Source organism: Bos grunniens, chromosome 1, assembly GCF_055505025.1.
Source record: "Bos grunniens cultivar Pamir isolate PY7600 chromosome 1, Bosgru_T2T1.0, whole genome shotgun sequence".
NCBI classification, from domain to species: Eukaryota; Metazoa; Chordata; class Mammalia; order Artiodactyla; family Bovidae; genus Bos; species Bos grunniens.
In genome coordinates this window covers 34335867-34352144 of record NC_141165.1, presented here as the reverse complement: position 1 = coordinate 34352144, position 16278 = coordinate 34335867, and positions in this window count along the sequence as shown.

Sequence of the window (16278 nt, the reverse complement as noted above, 5' to 3'; positions counted from 1 at the left end):
ATATGAAAGTCCTGTAAGATCTCTGCATATTTTTCTGGAGCATTTCCACTAGAGGGGTTGACAAGAGCACCAAATTGTTGCCCAAGGGCAGCTAAATATTTAAATGCAAATGGTTTTACACTGAGACACCAACCTCCATATCATCTGTCTTAGTTAAATTCACACTATGTGTTCACTTTTTGAGGGAAGAACATCATTTTCTTTTTCTTGTGTTCCAGTGATAAATATCTTTATATAAACTACTTTACCTAAGGGAATAGTAGAGAAGAAAGAGGATATCAGCTGTCTTATATGTTGCTGTTGTTGTTCAGTCACTAAGTCATGTCCTTCTATTTGCAATCCCATGGACTACAGCATGCCAAGCTTTCCTGTCCTTCAGTATATTCTGGAGTTTGCTCAAACTTATGACCATTCCCTTATGGCAGAAAGTGAAGAGGAACTAAAAAGCCTCTTGATGGAAGTGAAAAGGAGAGTGAAAAAGTTGGCTTAAAGCTCAACGTTCAGAAAATGAAGATCATGGCATCTGGTCCCATCGCTTCATGGGAAATAGATGGGGAAACAGTGGAAACAGTGTCAGACTTTATTTTTTGGGGCTCCAAAATCACTGCAGATGGTGACTGCAGCCATAAAATTAAAAGACACTTCCTCCTTGGAAGAAAAGTTATGACCAACTTAGATAGCATATTGAAAAGCAGAGACATTACTTTGCCAACAAAGGTCCATCTAGTCAAGGCTATGGTTTTTCCAGTGGTTATGTATGGATGTGAGAGTTGGACTGTGAAGAAGGCTGAGCGCCGAAGAATTGATGCTTTTGAACTGTGGTGTTGGAGAAGACTCTTGAGAGTCCCTTGGACTGCAAGGAGATCCAACCAGTCCATTCTAAAGGAGATCAGCCCTGGGATTTCTTTGGAAGGAATGATGCTAAAGCTGAAACTCCAGTACTTTGGCCACCTCATGCGAAGAGTTGACTCACTGGAAAAGACTCTGATGCTGGGAGGGATTGGGGGCAGGAGGAAAAGGGGACGACAGAGGATAAGATGGCTGGATGGCATCACCAACTTGATGGACGTGAGTTTGAGTGAACTCCGGGAGATGGTGATGGGCAGGGAGGCCTGGTGTGCTGGGATTCATGGGGTCGCAAAGTGTCGGACACGACTGAGCTACTGAACTGAACTGAACTGATGACCATTGAGTCGATGATGATATCCAACTATCTCATCCTCTGCTTTCTTATATATAGACTTTTAAATGATGCTGCCAATCTCTGTCACTTTTCTTACTCTCTAATGACCAAAGTATCCCAATATAGGGTTCTCCTAGGCAGGAGACTTTAGTGCAAGTTCATTGATATAGGTGGCTTTCCCAAGCTTATTCCTTTATCAGGTCTCTGACAGAAGAATATCTTCTTTTTGATTTGTATTTTTAGTTTAAAATGATAAAGTACACAGTTATTTGTTTGTCAAATATATTCATTACAACAACAAATATTTACTGACTGCCTTCAGTGAGCCAGATATTGAAGGCATTGAAAAGATAATATAAGCACTCTTTGGCTCTTTGAGCTTACATTTTAATGAAGGATGCAGATGACAACTTAGGAAACAAATAAACATTTAAAAATTGTGTAATTACACATAAGAAAGTATAAGGATGTGTAATGAGTATTATGAGGAAAAAAAAAAGCTGGTTATGACAGGAGGTCCTTTTTTGATACAGTCATCAGAGACAAAATCTTAAGGAAATTTACTGTTGAAAACAGGCTAAAACGAAATAAGGAAAGGTGCAAGAAACCTTAAATTCATAAGGATTTAGCTGGGTATAACTTTGTAGGCATTTCCCTGATAGCTCCGTGGTAAAGAATTCACCTGTCAATGCAGGGGACATGGGTTCAATCCCTGGGTTGGGAAGATCTCTGGGAGAAGGAAATGGCAACTCACTCCGGTATTCTTGCCTGGGTAACCCCATGGACAGAGGAGACTTGCAAACTACAGTCCCTGGGCTTGCAAAAGTATCAGATATGACTCAGTGACTAAAACAGCAACAGCAATTACTCTATAAATCATCCTTCATTAGAGAACAAAAGGAAGTGGAGATGTGTTAAGAGATTTCTTGAAAGAGGCTTGTCCCTATAAATACTAGTACTTCTTAATGATTCTGTGGAATAGGTCTTTCATACCCACCCTAACATGCCAAGTTACATTTTTTTTTTATGTTCAGTTCAAATTATAGGAATGTTTAAACATAGGAATGTTTAAGTACATATTACAACTAAGATGGATTAACTTCAAAACTAAGAATAATGAATCTGGAGAATTTTAAGTTATGGATGTATGTAGTTGTGAGATACCATTTGAAGAACTGACAAAATTGAAGCAAGTAATATATGTATAGAAATTGCAATATGCACTACAGAATATATTGCATGTATACATTTTCACTTTATATATATATTTTTCCTGAGTAAAATGCTCCCTTTCTTTTAGGAAATCATTTTTTTCCCCTCTAGTTGTTGATCCCTGGAGTGGACTTATGGCCAATTAGGTTGAAGTAGATCAAGTGCCAATAACCAGGAAGTTCTTCTGGAAGAGGCAGAGATAGTCCCTTTCTGGTGCTTGCCCTCATCCTAGCTTTAAACCCTGAAAAGTGCTGCCCATCATGTCCTCTTCAAGGTGGAGACAGCACATCTGCAGTGTTAAGGAAATGAATATAATGACATCAGGGAATCTAAGATGGGTTGGGAGAGGAAAAATAGTGACTGCTGCTGCTGCAGCTGCATCGCTTCAGTCGTGTCTGACTCTGTGCAACCTCATAGACGGCAGCCCACCAGGCTCCCCTGTCCCTGGGATTCTCCAGGCAAGAACACTGGAGTGGGTTGCCATTTCCTTCTCCAATGCATGAAAGTGAAAATGGAAAGTGAAGTCGCTCAGTTGTGTCCGACTCTTAGCGACCCCATGGACTGCAGCCTGCCAGGCTCCTCTGTCCATGGGATTTTCCAGGCAAGAGTACTGGAGTGGGGTGCCATTGCCTTCTCCGAAAATAGTGACTAGTGTGCTTTAACTTTGTTTTCTCATCCTGAAAACCACCCTTACTTGCCCTCTCCATTAGAGCAAATGATTCTCCTTTGGCTTAAATGATTTTAAGGTGCGATTCGGATATTTGTTAAAGAAAGAGAACAAATAGCATCTAAAAGAGACAGAAGAGAAGTTAAAGTGTTGATTGCTCATTCATGTCTAACTCTTTGCAACCCCATGAATTGTAGTTTACCAGGCTCCTTGGCTCCTCTGTCCTTGGAATTCTCCAGGCAAGAATGCTGGAGTGAGTAGCCATTCCCTTCTCTAGGGTACCTTCCTGACCCAGGGATTAAACAGGTCTCCTGCATTGCAGGAGGATTCTGTACTGTCTGAGCCAACAGGGAATTCAAAAAAAAGTTAGAAATATATATTTATTTGCATGTCAAATAAGGCTATTTATTTTCTTGTTAGCACTTTACTTTGAAGTATTTGCTAATATTATCAGCTAATTTTTTTGATTTTGTGGCCTCTATAAACATTTTTGATGTCCACACTTTCAATGGAAGGAGCCAACAACTGAAAGGTTATCCTTACAAATGGTCTGTATTGTAAGATACAGTATAAGTTTGCCTTATCAGTAATATTGATATCTTGGGAGAGAAAAGATCCTCAGAGCTCAGATGAGATTTCTGACAGAATATCTAGTGTTTATTGTTCCATTCTGTCTTTGAGAAATTTAAGATACAGACTTTAGTGTTGATTTACAAATGTAGTAATCAGTACTTGTTTTAGATAATAACTTTGAACTATTTTTTATGGAGTTGTATCCACAAAAAAAAATCTGTTGAACCTATGAGGATTTCTATTATTTATTCAAATACATTGCAGATGGTCTTTGAGAACATTCAATGTTCAAGCACCATACAAAGCATTGATCAATAAGATACAGTAACGTTGATGAGCTCTCAGTTGGGAGAAGAAAAAGGTAGAGATAAATTTTATATAATGCCATAATTTTCCCAATGAAAATACAAATTGACTTCTTGAAGAGATAGTAAAGAGACCACTTCTATGAATTTCCACAGAAACCTAGCAGGGTATTTGGGTCCAGAAGTGAAAAGAATTGACAACTAGGATACTCTCAGCTTTGATCTTCCAGAACTGACAGATATTTTCCACTTTTTCACATCAATTTTCTAGTCATCCTCACTTTGAATTAAAAGATCACAGTCTATAAATTCAGAAGCACATAGATTCAAATGTCAGCTTTACCATTTATTACTACAAAAATTACCTTACTTTTCCAAGTCTCATTTTCTCATCCCTACTAAGATGGCAAAGGCCATCTTACCATAAAGCCATAGAATATTAAGCTTCAATGCCTGTCTCTTGCATGAAATCCTTCCATACACAAAAAGGAAAAACAAATAAAAACAAGAAAAATCCTGCTAAAGGTATGGCCACACAAATTGGTTTACCTTCAGGTGCCACAAAACCTGGATCCTACAATTAAAATACAATTGGTAAATGTAATAATTATATTAACTCTGAGGATTAAAGGAAAGATACATGAAGTTGCTCTAGGATAGGACTTGATGAACAATAAGTAGTTAGCATGAACATATTCTACTCTCCATTTCAAAGTAGGTCTATTCCTCAAGGTCATAAATATCTATCAACAGAATAATTAAAATGAGCTAAATATGTTTTCTAAAGCTGTTTAGACAAGCCGCTTAAAATAATTAAACTTAATTTTCAAGATTCTTTTTCTCATTGAGAAATGGTTTGATTCAATCCTTTTCTGAACTTATGCAAAACATCTTCCATTAAAAAAAAAAAAATGTATCTTGTTGCTCAGAATCTCTGAAAACACATTTAGTGCTAACTCTCTTACTTATTATTACCCTTATGTCAGTTGCAAATTGACATCCAAATCCATTTTTCCTTATGTTTATGAAGTATTCTGTTGGTCTTAGAATCAGTTCAGTCACTCAGTCGTGTCTCATTCTTTGTGACACCACGGACTGCAGCATGTCAGGCTTCTGTTAGGTTCATACCATCTCTGTCCTTTTTTGTGTCCATCTTTTCATGAAATGTTCTCTTGGTAACTCTAATTTTCTTGAAGAGATTTCTAATCTTTACCTTTCTATTGTTTTCCTCTATTTCTTTGCATTGATCACTTAGGAAGGCTTTCTTATCTGTCCTTGCTATTCTTTGGAACTCTGCAGTCAAATGGTCTTAGAATGTGTTACACTTTAACTATGTCATGACACAGCAAATAATGCTCACAAAATTTCAGGTGGTTTGAAATTTTATGCATCTAATACACATTCTTCTAAAAAGGAAAAGGACATGCTCAGCAAATATAATGCTTGAAAGCCAGAATTATGATGGCATTTCTTACATGCATTACTGAAGAGAAAAAGGAAATTATACCATCCCTGTAAAGTATATTTAATATTAATTCAAAGATTATGTGTTTCCATTTTTTGTCTTTATATTTTTCAGATCTCTACGTATCCATTGGTTAAATTGGAACAATGTCTCTGCTTTTAATCTGCACCTTGGGGAAGGAACAGATACACATAACTATATTTTCAATGCTAGAGTTTGAATTCTCTATTTTGTAACTTGTTACATTCCCCAAATTTCTTCTTTATTACTTGTTTTCCCCAAAGTTCCACCAACTAACTACAATTTTTATTCTAATCTGGAGAGAAATCAGAAGCTATTATAATTAGGTTTACTTCAAATATATAAAAAGCAAATATGAACAAAGATCACTACTTATCACTCAGAAAGTGGAACCCTTGCATATGTCAAAATTGAGGGTATATTAGGACAAATTTGCTGCTATTGATTGTGGTTGCTGGTACTTCAAAGATTTGAGGATTGAACTGGACAAAGGTGTTCTTTAAGAGGTCAAATGCAAACACTGAAGCAGATGCAGTGATTGAACAGAACCAGGATTGCTACTTTGGAGAGCTGATGATAAGGTTCTTAGTGGAGGAATGGATATTGGTGACTAGATGAACAACTGACTAGATGTTCATCAGAGCTGTTTCTCCCTTGTATTTCTTGCACACGGGCTATATTTGAGCCTCCTATATGGATAGTTATGGCTATTTTATTGAGTTCTTTCCAGTGGAAGGGAATAAAAGTGATGCACATCACTTCAGATCTTGTACCATATGTGGTCCTCCATCTTCTTCCTTTTCTGACAGCTGAAAGACTGGTGCCCAAGAAAAGCCAGGAAATTATGCTATATTGTATATGGCACAGACTCCATCAGTCTGAGATCCAAAACGACTCCGAGCAGAATCCTCTGACTGACTATCACCAAAGATCAACAGTTTGGAAGTTCCGTGGACTATCTGTTGTTGTTGTTGTTCAGTTGCTAAGTCATGTCTGACTCTTTGTGACCCCATGGACTGCAGCATGCCAGGGTTCTTTTTTCTCCACTGTCTCCTGGAGTTTGTTCAAATTCATGTATGTTGAGTCGATGATGGTATCTAACAATCTCATCCTCTGCTGTCCTCTTCTCCTTTTGTCTTCAATATATCCCAGCAGCAGGGTCTTTTCCAGTGAGTGAGTTCTTCACATCAGGTGGCCAAAATATTGGAGTTTCAGCTTCAACATCAGTCCTTCCAATGAATATTCAGGGTTGATTTCCTTTAGGATTGACTATTTGATCTCCTTGCTGTCCAAGGGACTTTCAAGAGTCTTCTCTAGCACCACAATTCAAAGCATCAGTTATTCAGCACTCAGCCTATTTATGGCCCAAGTAGTACATCTGTAGATGACTACTGGAAAAACTGTAGCTTGAACTATAGGGACTTTGTCAGCAAATTGACATCTCTGCTTTTAAATACACTGTCTAGGTTTGTCATAACTTTCGTTCCAAGGAGCATCTTTTAATTTCATGGTTACAATCACCATCCACAGTGATTTTGGAACTGAAGAAAATAAAATTTGTCACTGCTTCCGCTTTTTCCCCTTCTGTTTGCCACGCAGTGATGGGATCAGATGCCATGACCTGAGTTCTTTAATGTTGTATTTCAAGCCAGCACTTCTGCTTTTCTCTTTCACTCTCTTTAAGGGGCTCTTCAGTTCCTCTTCACTTTCTAGTATTAGAATGATATCATCTGCATATCTGAGCTTGTTAGCAATAAAATCACTTATTGACAGCCACTGATTTTATGGATATTGTCTATAGCAGCCAATGTGACACATAGAGGCTGTTTTGTTTGCTTTCATTATTTTTTAAAATATTTTTAATGTTAAAACCTCAAAACCTCATAGCATAAAATAAAATTCTAGCACTATTATTAACTTCCTGCTACGTGTTTAAGAATTAATCATTTTTATGTTGTTATGAGTATGACCACAAGCTATGTTGGGGAAAATCAGCCTTTGGGATAAGATGTATCTGGATTGAAATCCCAACTTGAGTTGTTACTAAATAATCACTACAATGATTCTTAATATGTTTTAACTGACCTAAACTTGATGCTGGGAAAGACTGAGGGCAGGAGGGGAAGGGGACGACAGAGGATGAGATAGTTGGATGGCATCACTGACTCAATGGACTTGAGTTTGAGCAAGCTCCAGGAGTTGGTGATGGATAGGGAAGCCTGGCATGCTGCTCCATGGGGTCACAAAGAGTTGGACACGACTGAGCGACTGAACTGAACTGAACTGATACTTCTAAAAGACTTGTGGTGATTAGAGCAATAAATCTCAAGCATAAGTGAAAAAAGTGCTGAAAAATATTAAGTATATTAACTGTTATTTTTTGCACAGAAATTAATTTGCTGGAGACTAAAGATATGCTTAAACTGAAAGACCCAATGTGCTCATTGAAATATAATAGAATACATAATATAAATATGTATGTGCAATATGGCACAGAAATTATGAAAATACTATTTGAATTATCCCACAGTAAGAGTTAAAAAGACATGTTATGGAAAAGATGATGGTAGCAGTGGTTCCAAGTGATGTTTTTGAATGTAATAGGCAAGAAGGAAGGGAAAAAAAAGGTTTCCTTTCAAGTTTTTCTAAGTATTTTCACAAGTAATATCTCATTTACTTTTGTAATATCCCTTCCAACTTAAAGACTTAGAGAAAAAACAGACAAATCTATATAATAATTTAACATACCTGTGCACATTAAAACATTTACAGTTTAAGGTCAAAATTCAATTCTAAATCAAATCAAACATTCTTATTATATATAATTCTTGGGTTTGCAAACTGGTAAAGGAACCATCCTGGGAACAAATTGCCCTCCCAGTGATTAGAAAATTAAATGCAACTTTTAATCTTTAATCTTCCTACACCACTGTTCATGTTATTGTTTTGTTCAAGGATTCCTGCTGAGTCAAACCAGTGCATAAAACACTCTGAAAAATCCCAGGTTGAAAATTAGTCATTGGGAAAGTGTCAGCTTAAGCAGAGAAGAGACAGCTTTAACAGTAGGAGATTAAAGAATGTCATAATAAACAAGATTTTTCTTAAATTTATTTCTTAATATAGCATGACCTGTCTTAGTATTTAAAAAATGATAAAAAAATCACTTATGCAGATTTGTTCACATAATTTTTATATTTAGATTTCCGGTTATAAAAGAAATTTTTTAAGATAATGGCATCTTTTAAGGTAGTTACTCTCACCAAAATATGATCATCCAAAGATGATCATATTGTGCATATTTTAGAGTATTTAATTTGCTTTATAATTTTTAATGTGTTATTGTAATATTTAACCATGAAAACTTAAATAGAAATCGGTCTATAAGTTTAAAAATAAAGTTAGAAATAATAATATTTTGGAATCACGTTTTGTCAGTCTCATTCAAAAGAAAGATAAAAACACAAAATAGTGCTATTAAGAGAGTAAAATTTATTTAAAAAATGAAATATATCATGGAAATGAGTACCTAACCAGTTATCAAAGAGTTTAAGAGCCAGTGGAGGGCTTAATTTTTTATCCAACACCCACGATTTAGAGGACAGAAAACATTTTAAGTATGTCATAACTCATATCAATATACAGAAAGGAAGAATAGAGAAAGAATAATGAAGATTTAAAATGCTTTTTTTTTCATATTTGTAATTAATCTATTTGTGCAAAGCAATGAAAGCAACCAGATATTGGGTGATTATAATATATAGATAAGTAAAATGAATAGTGAAAATGTTATATAAAATGAGAGAAAGGAATTGGGAATAATTTGTTGTAAGTTAAATGCACTACCCATTAAGTAATACAGTGTTATGTGAAAGTGGACTTAGATAAGTTGCAAATGTATATAGCACACTAGATTAACTACTAATTTTTTTTCAAGAAGGAAAATTGATATACTCAGAGTAAAGAAAATGAAAGTGAATGCTCAGTGAAAACCAGGGAAGGCAGAAAAATAAAGATTAAAAAAGAGACTGAAACAAACAAGAAGTGAAGCAAATAAAAAACCATTATAAACAGGAAAAATATTGGTCAAATTATATTAGTAATTAATTCTAATGAAAATAGCCTAAATATATAGCAAATAAAGACAGAGATGAGATAGTCACAGTAAATTTAAGCAGAGATATTGTTGAGAAATTATTGTCTAGAGGAAACTCACTTACATAAAATCAAATAAATTGAGATGCAAAAAGTTACACCATGCTGACGCTAACCAAATAAAGCAGGAATAATCACATTTTCAAAAAAGCAGACTTTAAAGCAAATACAATTATTGAGGATGTGAAGAAGTATTATGTAATGATGGGTTCAGTTCAGTCACTTAGTTGTGTCTGACTCTTTGTGACCCCATGGACTGCAGCATGCCAGACCTCCCTGTCCATCACCAACTCCCGGAGTTTACTCATACTCATGTCTGCTGGGTCGGTGATGCCATCCAACCGTCTCATCTTTTGTCATCCCCTTCTCCTCCTACCTTCGATCTTTCCCAGAATCAGGGTGTTTTCAAATGAGTCAGTTCTATGCATCAGGTGGCCAGAGTATTGGCGTTTCAGCTTCAACATCAGTCCTTCCAATGAATATTCAGGACTGATTTCCATTAGGATGGACTGGTTGGATCTCCTTGCAGTCCAAGGGACTCTCAAGAGTCTTCTCCAACACCAAAGTTCAAAAGCATCAATTCTTTGGCACTCAGCTTTCTTCACAGTCCAACTCTCACATCAATACATGACTATTGGAAAAACTATAGCTTTGACCAGACAGACCTTTGCTGGCAAAGTACTGTCTCTGCTTTTTAATATGCTGTCTAGATTTGTCATCGGAGAAGGCAATGGCACCCCACTCCAGTACTTTTGCCTGGAAAATCCCATGGATGGAGCGGCCTGGTAGGCTGCAGTCCATGGGGTCGTGAAGAGTTGGACACGACTGAGTGATTCACTTTCACTTTTCACTTTCATGCATTGGAGAAGGAAATGGCAACCCACTCCAGCATTCTTGCCTGGAGAATGCCAGGGATGGGGGAGCCTGTTGGGCTGCTGTCTATGGGGTTGCATAGAGTCGGACACGACTGAAACGACTTAGCAGCAGCAGCAGCAGCAGGTTTGTCATAACTTTTCTTCCAAGGAGCAAGCATCTTTTAATTTCATGGCTGCAATCACCATCTGCAGTGATTTTGGAGCCCCCCAAAATAAAGTCTCATTGTTTCCATTGCTTCCCCATCTATTTTCCATGAAGTGATGGGACCAGATGTCATAGTTCTCTGAATGTTGAGCTTCAAGCCAACTTTTTCACTCTCCTCTTTCATTTTCATCAAGAGGCTCTTTAGTTCTTCACTTTCTGCCCTAAGGTTAGTGTCATCTCATATCTGAGGTTATTTATATTTCTCCCAGCAATCTTGATTCCAGCTTGTACTTCATCCAACCCAGTGTTTCTCGGGATGTACTCTGCATATAAGTTAAATAAGCATGGTGACAATATACAGCCTTGATGTACTCCTTTTCCTATTTGAAACCAGTCTGTTGTTCTATGTCCAGTTCTAACTGTTTCTTTCTGACCTGCATACAGATTTCTCAAGAGGCATGTCAGGTGGTCTGGTATTCCCATCTCTTCAAGTATTTTCCAGTGTTTGTTGTGATCTGCACAGTCAAAGGCTTTTGCATAGTCAATAAAGAAGTAGATGTTTTTTCTGGAACTCTCTTGCTTTTTCAATGATCTAATGGCTGTTGGCAATTTGATCTCTGGTTCCTCTCCCTTTTCTAAATCCAGCTTGAACATCTAGAAGTTCACAGTTCACATACTTATAGAAGGGGTCAGTTTTCAAAAAACATATAATAAGTAATGTATGCATATCTAATAACAGAGAATTAACATGAGATGTGAAATGACAGAACTTTGAGAAAAAATAAAAGTGTCTATGATTATTTTGGAAATTTCATTATCCCTCCATATGAAAAGAGCCAGTACGCAGAAAAATCAGTGAGTTGAACAGCCATTAATCATCTGAACTTAATTGACATTTATGGAATAATTCAGCTAACAGCTGAATCGAATTTTCTCAATATTACATGAAAGATTCATCAAAATAGACCACATTCTAGGCCATAAAACACACTTTAATCAATTTAAAAGACTACAGAGAATGTATTTAAACCATAATGAGATTAATTTAATTCTCAAAAATTAAGTTAATTTAAATACATTTAAGCTAGAAATCAATGAGATATATCAGAAAAATCTCCAAATGCTTGTAGACTAAACAGGACACTTTTAAATACCCATAATTCAAAGAGAAATATCAAGAGAAGCTTTAAAAATATCTTGCATTAAATGAAAACAGAAATACAACTTATCAAAAATTTGCAGATGCCTAGATAGAAAGCTATTGTATTTATATATCTAAAAAGAAAACATATATAAATCAATAATTTAAATTTCCACTTGAGGCAAGTAGAGTAAGAAGGGCAATATATATTAAAAACAGCAGAGAAATAAAGCAGAAGTCAATAAAATTTTGAAAAATGGAGAGATGGGAGGAAAGGGTGAGATGTATGGAAAGAGTTACATGGAAACTTACACTGCCATATGTAAAATAGATAGCCAATGGGAATTTGCTGTATGGTTCAGGAAACTCAAACAAGGGCTCTGTATCAACCTAGAGGGGTTGAATGGGGAGGGAGATTCAAAAAGGAGTGTGTGTATATACACACACACACACACACACACACATATATATATATATATACCTATGGCTTATTTATCTTGAGATTTAACAAAAAACACCAAAATTATCCTTCAATAAAAAATAAATTAATTTAAAAAATGCAAGCAAGAGGAAACCAGTGATACAGAAGATGATTCTTCAGAAAGATCAATAAAACTCTATGTTCACAAATTTGATAACCTTGGGAAGATCCCCTGGAGAAGGAAATGGCAACCCACTCCAGTACTCTTGCCTAGAAAATTCCATGGATGGAGGAGCCTGGTGGGCTACACAGTCCATGGGGTTGCAAAGAGTCAGACACAACCCAGCGACTTCACTCACTCACTTCACTCACTCACGTAACAGATAAATTATTTTAAAGGCAAAAATAGCTATATCTTCACAGAAGGAGACATGTAAATAGGCATATTTTAATTAAATTGATAGAAATTACTGAAATTGATAATGATACCTTCTACAAAGGAAAGAATCATTCCCATAGTTTCACTGGGAAATTCTAGCAAACATTTGAGAAAGAAATTATTTTCCTCCTCTTCAATTGCTTTCACTAGATAGAAGCACAGAGGATACTTCCTAACTCATTCCATGAGGCAAAAATTACACTAATACCAAGCAAAATGAAGTCATTATAAAAAAAAACGACTACACAGCAATATCTCTCCTTAACATTAATATAAAAATCTTAATTAAGATATTTATATATATATATGTGTATATATATATATATATATACACACATATATATATAAAGAACTAAACACTGCAAGTAAATGGGATTTATTTCTGGTATACAAGGTTGATTCAACATTGAAATTCAGTTAGTGTGATCCACCACTTGATTAGCTTAAAGAAGAATGACCATATGATTACATCAATAAATTCAGGAAGGAAAAAAAAAAGAATTGATGAAACCCAACATTTTAAAAACTATCAGAATACTAGAAATAAAGGGAAATGTCCTCATCTTGATAAAGAATATAACAAAAGATTTGTAGTTGACCTCATAGGTTGTGGCGAGAAACTGGGTCCTTTCCCTTCAAGATGAGAAAATAAGGCAAAATGCCTCACTTCACCTTCTGTTCAATACTGTCTTGGGAATTCTAGTTAAGGCAATAGAGCCAGAAAAGGAAGTCAAGCTATACAGATTGAGAAGAAAAATAAATAAATAAATAAACGTGTTTCTGTTCATAAATGATCTGATCACCTTCGTAGAAAATTTCAAATGAAAAACTTCTGGAACCAATAAATCAAAGTATCAATGTTATTGGCTATAAGGTTAGCATTTAAAAGTCAATTTCTTTCCTATGTACCAGCAATAAACAATTAGAACTTGAAATTAAAAACACTAAATAAGATAAAAATGCATAGGCATAAATCTAATAAAATAGATACACTATCAATTCAGGTCAGTTCAGTCTCTCAGTCGTGTCTGACTGCCACCCCATCAACTGCAGCATGTCAGGCTGCCCTGTCCATCACCAACTCCCGGAACTTGCGTAAACTCATGTCCATTGAGTTGCTGATGCCATCCAACCATCTCATCCTCTGTCGTCCCCTTCTCCTCCTGCCTTCAATCTTTCCCAGCATCAGAGTATTTTCCAATGAGTCAGCTCTTCACATCAGGTGGCCAAAGTATTGGAGTTTCAGCTTCAGCATCAGTCCTTCCAGTAAATATTCAGGACTGATTTCTTTTAGGATGAACTGGTTGGATCTCCTTGCAGTCCAAGGGACTCTCAGGAGTCTTCTCCAGAACCACAGTTCAAATGCATAAATTCTTTGGTGCTCAGCTTTCTTCACAGTCCAACTCTCACATCCATACATGACTACTGGAATACAATATATATATGCAGAAAATTTATAACGGACCAATGAAAAAAGAAAACAGATATGCAAATGGGGTGATATTCCCGGTTTGTGGGTAAGAAGGCTGATTATTGTTAGCTTGTCAGTTCTTCCCAACTTGACCTATAGATTCAATGTTGTCCAGATCATATTCCCATAAAGTTACTTTATGAATATTTACACACTGATTATAAAGATTTGGGGCAATAGAAAAATGCCTAAAATTTCTGACAGGTACTGAAAAGAAAGAACAAAACCTGACACTGAAACAGTGACACTGCTCAACTTCATGACTCATATAAAACTACAGAAGTCAAGAGAGTTCAGTGTTGGTAAAAGAATTGACAAACAGATCAATGAAACAGAATAGAAAGCACATATATAAATCTACAGGAATACAGTCAATTTATCTTTGACAAAAAAGCAAAGACCTATCAATGTGAAAGCCTTTTCAATAAATGCCAGAATAATTAAATAACTATATGTATAATGCAAATATCTAGACACAGACCTTACACATTTTGCAAAATTTAACTCATGGTGGTTTATACTAAATATGCAACACTATAAAACTTCTATAATAGAATATGGAATGTAACATAGAATATTGATATGACCATGGATGTAGTGATTTCTAGACACAACACCAAAAGTGTGATTCCTGAAAGAAATGCTAAATTGGTTTTCATTAAAATATTTAAAGATGTTATCTACAGCAATAGATATTATTAAATGAGTCAAAATTCAAATCACAGACTGAGAAAAACTATTAGAAAAACATGTATTTGATAAAGGACTTGTATCTATATATACACAAAGAGCTCAAAACTCAACAAGAAAAGTAAACCCATTTTAAAAAAAAGGATAAAACATATGGATAGACATCTCACCACAGATGATATAAAAATGGAAAACAAATATATGAAAATCCATTATGTTATTAATTTGCAAATTAATACCATGACATGTGAATATGCACTTATTAGAATAAAAAAATAAAATAACCTGCCAGTGCCAAATGTTGATGAGGTAGCAGGAAATGTGTCTGTTGCTTGTGGGAATGTAAAATAATACCTCCACTTTGGAAGACAATTTGGTAGTTTTTTAAAAAATCTCAGCCTAACCATACAATGCATTTCCCAGGTGAAATTCACTGGTAAAGAATCCACTTGCAAATGCAGGAGACAGGGATTTGACACCTGATCTGGGAAGATCCCCTGGAGAATGAAATGGTAACCCACTCCAGTATTGCCTGGAAATCCCCATGGACAGAGGAGCTTAGCATGCTGCAGTCTAAGGGTCACAAAGAATCAAGTACAACTGTGCAATTGAACAACAGCAACAATCATAAAATACAGTAATTGTATCTACCCAATAGAACTGATAAATTATGTTCACACCAGAACCTTCACATAAATGTTTACAGCATTCACAATTGCTAAAAACTGGTAGAATCCAAGATGTCTTTCAATAAATAAACAGAAACTCAAATTGTGTACAATGGAGTATCATTTGGTGATAAAAATAAATAAAATATCAAGCTAGGCAAAGATGTAGAGGAAATTTAAATGCATATTACTTAGTGAAAATAGCTAGTCTTAAAAAGCTATATACTGTATGATTTCAATCCAAATTTTTTTGAAAAGTCAAAGTTATACAGACAGTAAAAAGATCAGTGGTTCTTATGGGATTAGGGAAACAGAAAAGTGATGAATTGGTACAGTTTAGGGGATAGTTAGCACATTGTAAATACGCTTTTGTAATAATGCATCTGTCAAAACTAGACGGAGTTATGAGAAGAACTGTACAACACAAAGAGTTAATCTTAATGTAAGTAACAGACTTTAGATATTATTAATGTATCAATATTGGTTTGTTAATTATAACAAAGGTACCACACTAATGAAAGATGAGAATAATAGAGAAAATTGCATGCTGAAGCCGGGAGTGGAGGTGGAAGGGAGGATACAAGGAACTCTGTATTATCCAGTTTTTCTGTAAACCTAAGACTGCACTAAAAATAAAGTTTGATAATTATTTTAAAAATAAGTTTAAAGTGAACAAAGTTTTGGAATCATATTTTGTTTTTCTAATTAAAAATACAGAAGTACAACATTTTACCATTAAAATTGAAATTTATTTGAAGAGTTAAAAAAATCACTGAATTGGACATTGACAAAAAATTAAAGAATTTAAGAGTAGGTAGATGTGTTGGTAGATGTCTAAGAGTATGTAGAG